The sequence below is a fragment of the Platalea leucorodia genome (assembly GCF_965183815.1).
Source record: "Platalea leucorodia genome assembly, chromosome: 6".
Lineage (NCBI taxonomy): Eukaryota > Metazoa > Chordata > Aves > Pelecaniformes > Threskiornithidae > Platalea > Platalea leucorodia.
This window is the reverse complement of record NC_138828.1, coordinates 69,359,968-69,372,048: the sequence shown is the minus strand read 5'-3', so window position 1 is coordinate 69,372,048 and position 12,081 is coordinate 69,359,968.

Sequence of the window (12,081 nt, the reverse complement as noted above, 5' to 3'; positions counted from 1 at the left end):
GTTTTTCTTTTTGCTGCCACCACAGCCATGAATGAACTGCTCACTCAGGGCTGTGACACTGCTGACACCTATCCTTGAAGCACCCTGTGGCAAACTTTATCAGGTCCAGCCCAATTTAAAATGGACCTACATTCCTTTCAAATTCATTCATTAATTATTGTTATGTCTTCCCAGTGTGTGTGTGTGGGGGGGGCCATTGGTTTTGTTGGTTTTTTTTAATTCTAAACTAATCTTCAAAACATTTTATCTTGTCTTACCAGGATACCAAATACAATATGAATTGCCTAATGCATGCTCTGATTATTCCCTGCAGCACTGTGAACATTACCCTGACTGACACATCAGCAATAAAATGCAACACAGTAAAATAAGTCACTAAAAATCTAACATGTTAATTACAGAGGCACTTCTTTGCAATAACCCTGAATGAAAGACAGATTGTGGAAGAAGCCACTAAAACAAATGTAAAATTTAGAGTATTTTTACTTTGCCTGTCTTCATTTTTTTTTAGTTGAAAAGTATTTTTCAGTAAATATCTGTGATAAATGAAATATCTATAATCTCTATATGTGGTATCTCTATCTGTGATAAATTAAATATCGATAATATCTGTAATAATCTAGCAATTTCCAAAATACTTATGTATTTTTCTGTTTTCCTCATAGTCATCCCAATCTCAAAGATGCAAATATCAAATTTTAAAAACATATCAGTGATAATGAAACTCAAAAATATTTTTCTGCCATGATACTAATTGTTTGGAGTGGTTACTTGATTCAAACCAATTTTAGTACACAATTATCTTTAGACATGGCATTCCAGAGACTGGTCTTTACTACAAATTTGACTTTCCTTTAATTATTCATGAGATATGCCCTGATGATGTAAAATATATTTTTTTAAATACCAAGGACTGCAAGTAAATTGGTAGCCCACAGTAACAACATATGTTTATAATTATGATTACCATCAGGGAATTCAACCTTACTGAAGGATAGAAAAGAGGCCCAAGCCGGGAAACCTCAAAAAGTGTATGGAAAAAAAGAAGGGGAGGAGAAAGCTGAAATGGGAAAACCACTCTTGGATAATGGAAAAGACTCAGTTGTAAAAATAAGCACAGCTTTCAGCTGAGGCTGCTACAGAAATTTCAATATTTTGGTGACTGAGAAATATTTAGTAACAAATTCTTCTTTTCGCTATTGAACTGATGTTGTGCAATGTTCACCTTCTAAGCCCTAAGCGTAAATTCTCTGAATTTGTCGCAAAAAACTACTAACAGATCAGCTACCTGACAGCAGGATTAAAATGCTACAAATGCTGGTTTACATTGTTAATATAGTATGCATACTATACATTAAAAGTGCCATAGTTAATGCTGAATTGAGGGTTCTATTACAAAACTCATTTTAAGTGTTTAATAGCTCAGCTGTTTGAAATCACACTGAGCTGCAGTTGGCAAGCTTCACTTGTGTGTGCACAGAAGATATGGATTTTACAGCACATAAGTAAAAATCACTAAGTTCTGGGTGAATCCTGAAAGATTCACATTTAGAGTTTAGCTTGACTGAGGAAAGGCCCTGAACCTCTTGGATCTAATGAAACAAAGTGGAAATATTCAAGAACTGTCACCATTCTTTCTATTAAACTCAGCACGTTCGCAAATAAAAGTTCCTCAGGGTTACAGGTACCCATTTATCAAAATATTTTGAATCTAAAAGAAGTCCTGCTTAAATTCAGTAAGTGGGTGAAATGTATTTATATTACTTTTACTAAGAGAAGACAAATAATGAAGATTGAATTCAAATTCTTTCAAACAAATCCCATAAAGGCTGAGATTTTTCTTTTACGTTTTTCCTTAGATGAATGATTTTCTAGACAACTTTCAGGCTAGGTCAGTTTTGCAATTTTAAAATTAGATAAAATTTAAATAATAGGCATCTTACATGATCAAACCTTTTGTGGTAACTTCAAAATGGTGCTAGACACAATTCACAGCGACTTGCTTTATGTACTTGTAATTGAAGAAAATCTCTTTAATGTTGGAAAAGGACTGAAGCTGTAGTATTTCTGCACCTTTTTACAGGTTCACTGTTACAGTGAATTAGAACATGAAGATCATATGACGTTGTGGGAAGCAGCTCTCTCCTTGGCGCAGGCCTCACTCAAAACGTGATTCACCCCCGAAGAGGCCACACTGGCCTCATTCAAAGCTGATCAGAGCTACTATAAGGAAAGCTATTTGACAATTGTAATGCAAAACCAAAATAAGCCACAATTCATTATACCAGCAGGGCAGTGCCAACTCACAGGACTTTAAAGGGGCATATCTTCTAGCCCCAGCTTCAGGGTTCATGTGGTTGTGACTGATTCTCAACTTTCTTTTCTTTTTCTCTTTCATCATTTGAAAGAATTACATTTCCACACTTCATGTTTGTAGGAAAAAATGTCGGATGAAAAAATGTCTGATAAAAAAATGGTTGGAAAGCAAGTGAACAGTAAGAATTCAGTTCAGAAACTGCAAAAAATTGAGAAGGGGCAGGTTTTCAATAACATATTGCACATGTCCTCTGGAGTGTTAGGTAACAGAAGCTTTAAATTAAGTTAACTTCTGCTTGAACTAACTGTGATTTCTGATGCTTAATTGGAATGCAAAAAGATTAAACAATAATAAATAACAAACCTCCTTGTAAACGGTGTCATGCGCTATTGGTCAAACATGTTCATTAACTCTCATACCCCAGGGTTACTATATTGCGGAGGAAAAGCTGTGGACTGAAGTTTTAGTTTTCTAATAAGTGTTCAGGTTCTGCTATGAAGTGTTTCTGAAATAAAGTAACTTATATACAAATTTATAACCTCATCTAGAAATATTGTTGCTCCATCCAGCCAAAATAGTCATTGCCCTTTTGAGTCATCCAAAGCTCTGGAAAGCCATGGACGTTGGCTTCGTAGCAGTCGGTTATTTAACAGAAAGATCCCTACAGGAAGAAGTCACGTTGATCCAAAGACTGACTGCACTTAGACGGAGGTGTAAGACACAACTTTGTGACAGAGCCAGGAACAGCACCTGTAAATAATTTTCTGTTAAAAGAAACCTTTGACCACATGAATTTCCTGGAATAGAGGAAACTGGGAGGAAAAAAAAAGCGTCTCTTTGAATTCTTATTTCTTGATTTTGTTTGGGACCTGAGTCCTCAAACTTATCACTGCGGTAACTACTGGCTAGTTCTGGCAAGTGTGAGGCTTTCTTTAGATTTTATAACCCAGCTTTCAACTTCTTCCTTTAGTCTCACAACAAAGGTAACGTTCCATTACTACATAATAAATAGTAAAGCCAGTCTTAGGCCCTAAAATCTCTTCTCAGTAGAAATGACTGAGTAGAGGGCCCCATGTTTCTTTGAAATGGCTTTACATAGTAGTTACGTGGGAAAATCTTATGAAGATCTTTCATTCTTGCCTATGTAATGCTGACTTTATCCCTGCATCTTGGATCTGAACTAGCATTACATGATCACTAACAAGATGAAAGCAAATAGCCCTTCAGATTTTGAGAAGTGGGAACTGATCACAGTTCCAGTTGACTTCAGTGGTTCTTTGTGTGCCTCACATCCCTGTGAATCACATCCTGAAATGCTGAGCAGGTATGTCTTGCTGAAGATTTTATTTCTGACATCAACTCTCAGAAGCTAAAATGCTTAGCTTATTCTTGTATGAGAAAAACAATGTACGTACCTGAGGAATGTATGGCTTATATCCTTTATATCTAAGAACTGACTGGCCTGTTCCCAAGATATGTGATTGACTGATCAATTTGGAAATAAATCTGAAATATCTTTTTACAAAATGTTTACTAAACTCCAAGTATTTTATAATCATGCCAATGATTATAAAATTAATAATATATAAAGATATAAAATATCTTAATATATAAATATATAAACTCTATTAATAATATATAAATATATAAAATTAATAATATAATCATGCCAATGATTATAAAATTAATATATTGTTATATATATATAAAATCTTTACATTTTCAGCTTCACAAACATTTGGGAATTTAGTGACATGAAATTGTGACCACAATCATAAACACTGTTTTAGCATTTAAAGAAATAGTATTTGAAAGTCATTTTAGCCAGATCCCTTATATTGCTGCTGACTGATAAAACAATCAGTCTTGAAAACTGTAATAATCACATAATAAGGAAACAGTCTGGCATGAGAATACTGCAGGGAATAATATTGCAGCTGGGGGTAGAAATCATTATGCAAATTATAGGAAAACATAGCAAAGGTCTCCAAGACTTTCAAAGTCCTCTAGATCCTAAAATTACTTCAGTGTTGAGGGGGTGAATGCACTCTAGGAACTGACTTCCCCTGTCCGTTTGTTGTTTGATACTCTTGATTTATAAGCAACTGAAACATTTTGCAGTCTTTAGTACGTGGGTTCAAGCTGTTCATGACCTGCTGTGTCATAGAGTCGCGATGAGATTTTCTTCTACTTCTTCAGCCCATGGAACCCTAGAGACAGAGGATTTGGTTCTGCTTCTTGACTGATGGGGACTCATGGGACACTTTTTTCCTGATATGTGGAGAAAGATGTTTTGTATGTCCTTTTCTTCTGACATACATACAATATATACATGTTTAAAGTATGCATTATAAATGTCAAGGACAAAAAGAGAAGTATTTAGAAGAGCTTTTCCTTAGAAATTTAAGTTCTTTCTATACAAATACTTTCTTCAAAATTATACTGCTCCCACTTGCATCTTGAGAAAATGGACAGTCACTGAAACCTGGGGTAGTCTGAAAGATTAGAATATTGAAGGGTCTGACTATCCACCATGCACATGGGTGACAGTGGAGGGGCACTTATTCCACTGCAACTAAAACCACAGGGTGACACTCTCTGCTAAAGACGCTACTTATTTTAGAGCTATTGCTCAGAGGCAAAGGATCTTGAATGGAAGCAGACCTGTGTGCTATGTGACAAAGCCCATAGCAAGAATCTGATTTAAAAAAAAACACACACACACACAACACAAAACAATAAATTAAACCAAAAGCAGGATAAGGTATTCCTCAACTTCGCAATGTGTGGAGGAGAAATATATTATGGGGTACTTCCATTTGGAAGGCAGATGTGGAAACTCTCACCTAACAAATAATAACATTGTGTCTTGCAGTTCAGCCAATAAGTAACAGTAAAACAACTTAAAAGAAGTTGAACCGAACATGAGATAAATATTTTAGACTCTTATTAATAATAATTAAGGTCAGACTATAAAGTATACATAGGACGTATAAGCATGACCTGTTGACATTTAATATGGGCAGAGCTTGATACCACCAATAACACATATGCATTGAAAGTTTCCAAATGGCTAATTTCCCAAAGCTGCAGTAATTTCTAAGTAAGACTGACTGGGCAGAAAAAGTAAAGACAACAAATAAACAGAAATAAGAATTTTTTAAAGAAGAGCTCATTATCTAGCCAAAAGAAAAAGAAAAAAAAAAAAAAAAAAAAAAGCCATGACTTTGCAATCAAAAACAAGGACAAGTTGACTGGGAAGAAAACTAAAGGCATTCAGAAAAATCCAGGGCTGGCTCCTGGTAAATATTTTTTTTGGTAAGGATATTATGAACTAAAGTGGGTTTTAGCAATGTATTGACTATTTCAAGGTGACAAATTGCTAAGGCACCTAGAAAAAGCTGACACATTCTTTAGCTATGACAAAAGGTAAGGTACTGGGATGATTTTTTTTTAATGCATTAGTGTCATAGCTGCGTGTTAAAACAATAGCTACTTGGAATAAATATTCTAAAGTCAATGGATCTCAGTAATCTGCACCCAAGTATATTAAAGAAATGGCCAAGAAAATGTTCATCATACTGATGTTAATCCATAATAAATCTTGTTGTATTAAGAAAATTCTAGATGATTTGCAGAGTGCTACTGTGCAAATACTCAAAAGGTACTGAGTGATAAAATCAGATAACTATTGGCCTAGGTTTAATCCCGTGATTAAACCAATGGGATATCACATACGGTACTAACCTGAATAAAAATTAACACAAAGAAGCCTTAATAATGCCAGTTAATCAGTTTTACTGATAATAAATCTAATCAAATCTGACTTATTTTTAATAGATTACAAGTCTGGCAAAAGTTGAAAAATTGATAAATATAATGGAATTCAACGCAATATACTTAACCTTTTAATAAGGCACTAACTTGTAATGTGGAACAACCCAATTGAAACATGAGCATTCTGCAACATGAATGAAGTCCTGACCAGCTGATCAACTGCTAGCACAAGGTGTCAGCAGGGAACCCCTGAGTGGGGATATTTATAGTGTCAGTCCCACCAACTTCTGTCCACCTTTGAAGTACGCAACTTTTTTTTTTTTTTAATGACGATTTAGAAATAGTAGTAAGATCACTGCTTCTCAGATGTCAAGTTAAAACTAAAACTCGAGGTGTAGTGAAGATACAGAAGAAAAGAGAATGATGCCCATCCCTTATTAAAATGGGGCCAACGCCAATATCTTTTAGATAGCAGAGATCTTATATCTAATTACCGGGACCCTGTAACTAGTGTCTGCAGTCCAGTATCTATTGACATGTTCCATGTATTCCAGTGTACAATTGCCTTTTCCATTCTTTTTTAGTATAAGAGGGTTGTAGAGATTCGTACAGCACGTCCACAGAGAGGAGTGAAGATCAGAGGTGAATGAGCGTGCTGGGACCAGAAGAGCTGATGCAGTTTACGATCTGGAAGCAAGGCTGAACTAACACGTGTGTGCCACTGCTGGACTAGTATGGTGCCGTACTGAATGTAACTGATCATCTTACTCGTTGGGGGAAATCTCTGTCGTGCTCCCCTGTGTATCAGAGGCACACGCATAGAGTCTCAGAGCTTGGGGCCATAAGCAACTCTTAGCTGATTGAGTCCCAGCTCCTGTATATTGAAAAACATGGAGTGTCACAGTTTTTCCACTACAGAATGAAAACAACAGTCCATCCTTACAGAAAATGAGATGAAGGATTTGCACAATTACAATGAAAGTCATAAAAACTCATCTAGTACTAACTACTACTACTTTATTATCACTATTATACATGTCTATACACCTATGCCAGTAATAAGCAAATTTCTCACTGTCTAATCCCTTTCTTTTTCAACACTACACATATCTTTGGGACCTTATTCTTAGGATAGTGTGATTCCACAGAACTCAAGGCAATTTCAAGGTATAAGAACATTGCCTGAAAAGTCTACATAGGTGCTATACACTAAGTAGCTTTTGCCCAAAATAAGCTACTTTGTGCACTGAATAATGTAACTGTTAAAAGGTCCTCACCTTTTTTGCTACATAATTCACCAATTCTATTCAATATATGGAATTCCTTTCTCAATTCTTCTTTCAGCCCATGTACGCCCATACTGAATTACTTAGCTTGTTTCAAAGGAAGGACTTACTATTTGTAATTCTAATATTTTAGGGTTTATTTTTGCAGAGACTTTTAAATGGAAGAATCATGAACAGAAGATAATTCAATTTGCAAATGCATGGTAAATTGATAGTTCAGTAAACAAAGTGAATAAAACTCAAAACAGGGAGTCAAAACACCCAAGAGAAACAATAGTTTACCAATGAATACAATAAGAATCATTCAGCAATATCTGTAGTCATGACACTGAGTGGTTAGTGTATTTGGATCTTGGTAATTTCTTTTAGGAGAGAAAGTGAGTAGACAGCAGACACCAAATTACTAAATTATCCTATTACACTTTTATTTAGAAATGTACAATTCATGCAGACAGATTTTGAATAGACTGGATTTTAACAGCAAAGTAGTGCAATTCAAGCTCAGGCACCAGCTAGCAGCAAAGATATTTTTCACCATCTGCTCTTGGAAAATCCAGATTCTCATTCCCAGTACAGCCCCCACACATTTTCTCTTAGAGTGTTCGTCTTCTATCCTAAAAGATTTCTAACCTGGTAATACTTCTGAACCCAAACCCCTGTGCAAATTCATGTCCCTCCTTGAAATCAATGGCAAAGCTCACTTAGACTTCAATAAGCCCAATAAATTGCCCTTTAAATTGTAGAAGTCTGAAGTTGGCCATCTGGCTCCAGATGGTCTGAAACTAGTCTTTCAGGACTGATTCTCCAAAGCTATCTCAGAGAGCAGATTCCATTCCTGCTGGGACTGGAGCCATCAAGTCTAGGGGCACTTCGCCAACACAAATGGGAAGCCACTTCTACCAGTGAGCAGCCCACCTGCTATTCAGTCAGTACTCCTTAACCTTCCTTTCACCAAACTGCTGACATTTCTTTTACCAACAATTACACATACCCTCCCCCCTCAAAACAGGGGTGCCCTAATTTATGTGCAACAGCACATATGCAAATAGCATTACTGGGGATCACCTAGAAAATCATTCATTCTCGTTTCGTGTATCTCTGCATTATTATCATTATATATTCTGAATTATATCCTGTTAGTACATTTGGTACCACACTATCAAAGATTAACATGTTTTGATGTTTTTGAAAACTGTTTGCAATCGGGAGAGTCTGCCTGCCACCCAGTTTAGGCTCGGTTCAGAAAAATTGGTTGGTTGTGTGAGCATGAGTAGATGCAATCAAACCACGCTTTCAGTTCTGTATACCTCAGTCCCTTTCAGTCCCTATACATTTCTTCACTGGGCAATTACGTACCTGATCTTTGCAAGTGTTTTATCTACTATTCATAAACTATTTCATTCTTCTATAGAACATGATTTAGTGGTCATTATTTGCCAAAATGTCTTTTAAAAAAGTTCATATGTATTTATACCAATGTATTTTTAATGCAAAACTGAACAAAGGCAGAAGTCCTCTGCTTTTCTCCAGAAAAAGTGCTGCTATTATCCAGCCTCTAATTTTAACCACATAACCCCATCAGTTCTGCAAAGACCTCTTGGTATTCACTCTATGGAATTAAAAAGAAATGACATGTATACCACTGATGGTATACATCAGCTTTAATGAAAATGATAGAATTGTGGAGGTACTGGATTGAAGAAAAGCAAATGAAGTAACAAAATATTCATGAAAAGAAAGAAGAGTTATGAGATTTACTCTTGCATAAGTTTGACTTCTATTCCCAAGAAATGACACAGAGTTAAAAAATTGCAAAACTATTTCAGGATAATAGTAGAGCTGACTGAATAACAGGAAAATTATTTCACAGAAAAATAATTTCAACATTGTTTCTATTCCACAGTGTACTGAAACTCAGACCCATTTCCTGTTAAAAATAAAAATGAATTTTCACGTTTTAAAATCAATATAGGAATTAACACTGAAACCTCAGCTGAAGCTAAGCAAATTCAAACTAGAGAAAAGGTACATATTTCTGCAGCGAACACAATTAACCCCAGAGCAATTTACCAAGGTTTGTAGTGGATTTTCTATTATTAGAAATGTTTAAACCAAGACTAGAATGAGGTTTTGTTTTTTCTGTTTTTTTCCCCCTGAAAGATAATCTATCATTCAAGCAGAGCCACTGGACTCAAGGTAAGTTTTAAACAGGGTTTCAGACTAGACTGTGACCATTTGAAGGCCCATCAGCCTTTAAAATTCATTTTCTAAGCTCTGCAGAGGAATAGTTAATGACATTAAAAAGAAATACCTTGGGCTTTCATTTTTTTAAGAATTATACCAAATGTGATCATGAAGTACAGCTTTGAAAACTTTTCTGAAACTGATTTATGAATACTAATATTTGGAGATGCACCTAAAATCTAGTTAAGACAGCTGGATATCCCAAGGGATCGGTAAAAAGATAAGGAGTTTCCCTCTAAGTCAGCTTGAATATCACCAATATTTTGCATATTCTGTATATGGTACCTATAATGCTTTCAAAGCACTTCGGAAAGGTGGAAAATCATTATTTTCCACTTTTTATAGTTGGATGAATTGAAGCCCAGATAAATAAAATAACTGCCCTAAGGTCATACAGCTTGTCAGAAATAAAATTTATAGTCCTCAAACCAAAATCGCTTCTCCAGCCACTAAACGATGTGAGCACTGCAGCCCTCTTGCTAAACAGGTGGCACGGTAATGAAGGAAAACTCAGGTTTTAGAACTATACACCTAGGCCTCCCTTTTACTCTCATACATAGACAACCCATGTTTCCCAGGCCAAGTCTTTCTTTTGCAGCACTCACCAGCCTAGATAAAAGTGTTTTACCCATTCGCCGTCTTTCATGCGAGCTACGAGGGAGGACAGATGAAGAGAAAATAATGACACCACTGCCAGTCGGAACATCTGAGTCGCTCAGTGTATTTATTCCTTTAAATATCTGCTGTCTCGTATTCTCCTTGGAGCCAAACCGAGTCTTATTCTGTTCTTCATACTGCAGTAATGCACTTTTGGCACTTAATAAATGAATAATGATTTTCAACAGTATTCAGGAAAAAAAATCACATTTCAAGGCAGTGTTTGACAAGTGTAACATTCACTACAACAACACTTATCAGACAGCATTTAGAGTCACCATTACAAGCAAATAGAAAAGTTCCCTAATTGCAAAGGTTTAATGAACATTTACTCTCAGAATCATTATAAAGCAGTAAGTAAACACAAACACTCTTTCCCCTGAAAAATCTCCTTGTGAAAGATGTTTTATAGTCTTAAATATGTTAATTCAGTGGAGTAATGTTAGAGTTTATACACAGCCATCTCCCCTCATGCACATATAAATCTCTTCCCATAAATATGAAGGTCAGGCTCCAGTCAGGCAGACCACTGTCTCTGAGAGGCTAAACATCCGCTTGGCAGCCCAGATGCAAACTAAACCACCTGAGCTTAGGCAGTCCTCCCAAAGCCTTCTCATAATCCTCCCTTTGTACCCAAAAAACCCCGATCATATCTCCCACAAGCCTGCAGGAAAGCATCATTGAGCGTCTCAGCTTACCACAGCCTTGCTCACCAGGCAGTAGGATCACAGAAGTCCTAGTGCTTTTATTAGGAGCAACTCTTATCACAGACGCAGCAGCGAGACACATTGAAGTCCTGTCTTGCAGAGTAGCCGTTCACACCCAAGTCCCAGTGTATATCCCAAGACAGCTCCATAGTAAAGAAAGAGCCCAACACAAAAAGCAAGAAAGTATCACTAATACTAGCTCTGGTGAAGGCTAAACTAGGTATAGTGTATAATCGTTTACATAATTAAGGTGGATTAAAAAAAATTCTCTCAACACAAGGTAAGTGATCTACTAGTATAAAACTATTATAATGGAATTTCAAAAGTATTTTGAGCAGATATATGGAAAGTAAGTATCTGTACTTGCTCAGAAATACTGTGGATTGTCAAAAAACTGCAACACTTACTAAGTTTGCACTCAACATTGAGTAGTTTATGCATTCAGGGAAGACAATCCTATTTTACATGGATTTCCAAAGAAAGATTCAACACACCAAGTGCAAATTTCAAGCTCAGCTTGTTTTCCTAGACATGTGCCATAAGAGTGTTTGGGAAAATGAAAACAGAGATTTACCAATTCACTTACTGTAACTATTCAGTGTCAAAGGGCAGCAACACAGCAACCCTGGGTTCTACCCCTGCTTCATACAAAGTCAATGCTGTTGTCACATATAACAATGTTAACCTTAAGATATTCTCTGTCTTTCCTACTTGCAAGTCGCTGGAGAGCTACACTTATGTAATGATTATTTATATTATGTTCCTTACATATTTAAAAAAGTGGTTCCTAATTGTATTTTTAAGTCCTTGCCACAACCTCTCCAAGGCACCTCCAAAGCAAAAAAGAAGCTTTTCAATAATTTAGATATCCAATCACCTCAAAAAGATTCAAGGTTTATGCAGTGCAGTTATTCTGCCATTTCCACAAGGGGTTTAAAAGCTTATCTGAAATACAGCTGAAAAACTATTATTTTTTTTTTCTTCTGCATAATAAATCTAGATTAAGATGAAAAAGAAATAAATGGTACTTAAAAATAAGGTAAAGCTCCATCACACTGCAAAAAAGATTTCAGAATTGAAAACACAACTCTTG